The sequence below is a fragment of the Saccostrea echinata genome, unplaced genomic scaffold (assembly GCF_033153115.1).
Source record: "Saccostrea echinata isolate AGI-Se365-2 ecotype Australia unplaced genomic scaffold, CSIRO_AGI_Sech_v1 ptg000037l, whole genome shotgun sequence".
Classification (NCBI taxonomy): Eukaryota; Metazoa; Mollusca; class Bivalvia; order Ostreida; family Ostreidae; genus Saccostrea; species Saccostrea echinata.
This window is the reverse complement of record NW_026889786.1, coordinates 2119040-2123842: the sequence shown is the minus strand read 5'-3', so window position 1 is coordinate 2123842 and position 4803 is coordinate 2119040.

Here is a 4803-nt window from a genome sequence, read left to right as displayed (position 1 = left end):
AAATCGATACTCAAGCTGTAGAAAGTTAACTATAAAAGTGCCATAAATATCCTAAAGTGACATAATATTTAGGCTACTGAGTTTCAACATCTTTTGTTGAATAAAAATATGCATGTACTAGGAAACAAACTGCATGAACATATAACGTTACATGCATGTAGTGACTTTATCACAAAGTTGCACATGCCTAAAAATAGTTTTAATTTCACATAGAACATAGACTAAATATAGTTAATAGTATAATTTTAAAAATGTATTTAACACCTCACTCATTTTCAGGAATATTTAATCCAAACAGCATGTTACAGGCCTGTAGCAACGTTTTCAAAGTGAAGGGGGGGGGGGGGGGCTCCGAAAAAATCCCGCGTACTATGGGCCTGTGCTACATGTGTACCATCTAACTTTCCAAATTATAGAATCTTCTGTAAACAAGTCCAAGCCGCTATGGATTATCAAAGATAGCCCAATTTTTTTTTTTTAAATAGCAGAACTATAGATCTATCAAGGATATATTTTAATTTCTTTTTTAATTTTGTGCTATTTAAGTACAATCACTCAAAGTAAAGGCAGATGTTAAAGATGGGTCAACCTGTCACCTTTTAGAGTAATCAATGAACTCGTCCAGAGACGGCCGTTGTTAAACACAAAGGAAAGCTCGAGATCGGTTGCGGCTGTGGAGCATCACTGAATATTCCTTCGTCATAAAATAGAATCCGACATTTAACACTTAATATAGATTTTGATAATGCAGACGTTTTGAAGATAAACTTCATTTTTGTTTCTAGAAATGTTTTTCTTTACAGAAATAGTATATTTCCAGTTTTTAAACTGAGTAGATCGATGACCTAGCATCGTTTTTAAATAGATAACTCAGCCCCTCTAGCCCAGTCTAGGGCTTGAGTAAAAAAAACCTGCACTTGTTATGAAACTGGTGTATAGTTCTAAACTTCTTCATGTCTGTAGAAAATTCTGATACCAGTCTACATGATCTTAGCGTCACAAGCGAACGGTGTACACAACTGTGCTTGCAAGACCGAATAGCCTAGGTCTACACACGTGCGAAGATCCTTACCGACGAAGTCCGGAAAATCACGTTACTGTGCAGAGAAGTTAATACGATTGCAGGTGTTTAACCAAAATAACCATTCCGTTATTTAAAAAAAAGAAAGAAAAAAACCCACAGTTAATGATTAACATTCTCACTCAAAAGAAATATACGGCAATTAACGAACAATAATCATGACAGTAATATAATTGGTGAAAAGATTTATCATTATCAATCGAAGTATGACCTATATATTTTCGTGAAAAAGACTGAGGAGGCAGCGAGCGTAGGAATATGAAAACTTTTTATTTGCTTTTCTGGGGAAAAAGTGATTTTCTTAAAAACTTTTACGTTAATTTTGTTTTCTTCAACGTATTAAATATACATCATTATTCTTCACATTTGGTGTAATGTTGTATCTACTGATCATCAATGGAACTATTTTCTTCGGAGCAATTGTGTGAAGAGTACCTGACTTTAGTTATATATCTTGAATAGATAATATGCACTGATCGAATATATTAAAAAAATTAAATAAGAAATTATTACGAACGAATATCATAAAATAATATAGAAAATGTTGTGAAATTGGTGTAAAGGATAGTTGTTAAACATTATTTCAATCTCTGGTACCGTATGTATGAATTAAGTTGTCCGTCAAAAAGGCTACATATTATGTATCTCCCGCTCGTTTTGATCATTATATTTGAACTTTATGGTCTACTTCACAGGTCAACTTGAATATAAAAATGGCTGCTCTCAGCGGAAATGATGACCGGAAATAACGATGTTTCGTAATCGGTAAATTCCGTAAGGAATAAAAAAATGATTCTGATAATTAAATTGAACATCGTTTTTTTCTAACATAATTTTAGGTTTGTTCAATTGATTCAAGATATTTAAAACCATGTAAACATGTTTTCTCTAACTGTTCCGATCTCAACATCGGTAATTTTCGTATATATGACACAATATGATTGGTCAGATTTTAAAACTCTTCCGTACTGTTCTCTGATTGGTCAACAATATTTCACCCACGCCATTTTGAAAATTCTTCCGGGGACGTGTTGAGAAAGCTGGAGGTGATTTTGAATAAACTCTCATTTGCTCGCGAGTAAAATGGATTGAAAAACAGAAGTTCAGCATAATCATGGTACACAGGATCATATATATGAACCAAGGAAAGCAAATACATAAGGAGACTGACGTTTTTTAGGCATCATATCTGGACTTTTCTGGTGTAAACAACGACAGTTGCGGTAAGATTATGTATATTTTAGCACATTAAAGTTTCATTTTTTTAAATAATAACTTAGTAAAAAGATAGAGGAACAAAGAATGCCTTTTTTTACCCATTTTGTAGTATTGTAGAAAGATAAAATAGTACGGTTATTGGCCATGTGGGGAACAAGGGTTTTTGTGATAAATTCTGATTGGGGAGAGAGGGGTGGAAGATGGGGGTAATTTTCAAGCCTTTGGCTTCCTAGTTCTATTTCATTCCAATTTTTTCAAGTTTACCATAGATGAATTATTTATTTTCCCTTCAAAAACAATTCTGAAATTTGTATAAACTCAATTTTTTTTTGGGGGGGGGGGTAGGTTGGGTTCGGGGGGGGCAGTTTATTTAAATAACATTGGGGCACACATTTTGTTTACTCTTTCAACATTTTCAAGGACAGATTGTTTATTACAAATATTTTTTTAAAAATATTTTATAAATCAGTCCCCCCCCCCCTTTTTCTTCTCCAGATTGTCAAATCAAATGGTTGTCCCCTAAGAAACCCCAGATTAAAGAAAAGTAATTTCAATGGTACAATTGTACGGAATTTGGTGAACTCCGCTGGATCTTTTGGAATTTCAATTTATAGTTATTGATAATTTTAGTCAGCAGAACATTGAAGAAAAGCTGATTAGTCATGGAGGAAGAAGTCTGAAGATCCCTCTCAAGAAAGTATTGCAGGTGTGTGAGCTAAACAAAATCTATATAGAATTATTTTGGATGTGAAAATGTGTATTTTGTTGAGGTAATGGTTCATTAAATTTTATTATTATATCATTCTGTTCTATATTTCACAGTGATGAAATCAGATGAGATGACAGGTTGTGTGATTTAAAGATGGACTTCTGCACAAAGTAAACACTCCTCCACCTTTTCCATACAAAAGAAACAGCAAAGCAGAGAGATCGAAACATTTGGTAAAAGTACAAAGAAAACAGGATTAGTTAAACTTGTGAAAAAGATCAAGACTATTGAAGAGCAGATTATATGTAAGAAGAAAGATCAAGACTACAATTGGTAGCTGAATCAGTAGCCTGGCCACATTAATTACTTTTTAATTAGCTATTTGTACATTTAAGGTAATCTGACTGAGTTACTAAAATTGTTATTTAACAAATATTTCAAATAAATAAAAGATTTTTGAATAACAATCAATAGATGCTATTAAGAACCTCAATCTCCAACCCCTTTTCTTCAAATAACAATTTTTGCCCATGATCATTTTTGTAGTTTTTAAAACTCTGTTTTGTATTATTTTAAGCATTTAAATGTATTTTTTGTCTATCATTATTGTACTTTTTTGATATTTTTGAAATACAATCCTTCATGCTGATAAAAATACAAAAACAATACATATTAATACAAAATTAATACATTCTATATTTTTTTCATACTTTTTTGTGTACTGTATTATTTTCATATTTTATATCTTTTTTGTACTTTTAATTGTTCCAGATGAAAAAATACAAAAATAATATATGTGATACAAAATTAATATATTCTATATTTTTTTTGTATTTTAATTCTTAAAGGTGAAAAAATACAAAAATAATATATGCTAATACAAAATTAATACATTCTGTATTTTTTCTATACTTTTCTATGGTCTGTATTATTTTTATACTTTGGAGAGGAAAACAGAGAAATAATACAAAAGTACAAAAACAATACATTTTTACAGGTCATGTGTATCATTTCTGTATTATTTCGAAAAAATAAAGTATATTAAAAATATATTTTTCTGTGTTTGGCTTTTAAAAAGTCTATTATTTTTGACCTAAATTGGAACCAAGATTTAGAGGGTTCCAAATTTGGTCATTAAAAATATACTTTTTTTGTATTATTTTAGTATTTTTTTCTTGTATTATTTTTGTATTTATTTTCGATATGGGATAGCAAGGTCAACTTGCTTGACAATGGGTGATATTCAAAAAAATGTTGATTGGGCAGAATTTGTACGTATTTGTATAAAATGTTCAGTATATAATGTTACTCTCAGCTACATGCAATATTTATGTAACAACTCCCCCTAAAAACAAGGTAATGTTCCATCATCTACCTGCAGGGTGGTGCAGTGGTTAGAGAGTCTGCTCTAGAGTTGCGAAGTAAGGAGTTGATCCTTATGTCGCGGGTTCAAATCCCACTGGGGGACGTGGAGACCGGTCCTTCGGATGAGACCGTATAAACCGAGGTCCCACGTCGGAGTAGGTGCCGATACGAAAAAGATCCCTCACTGCTCAATGGCCATAAGTGCCGAGCATAGGACAAAATTTGCAGCTCTCCACCGGCAAGTGGTGGCATCTCCGTAAGAGTGAAAAATTCTCGAGAGGGACGTTAACAAAATACAATCAATCAATCTACCTGCAGGGGAGATCTGTGTCCTTGCCAACTCAAAAGCAGCATGTAATAACATCACCATGCAACTCTGTTATAAAGGGGATAATAATTCCTTTAGTTATAAAACAATCTGAAAACAAAA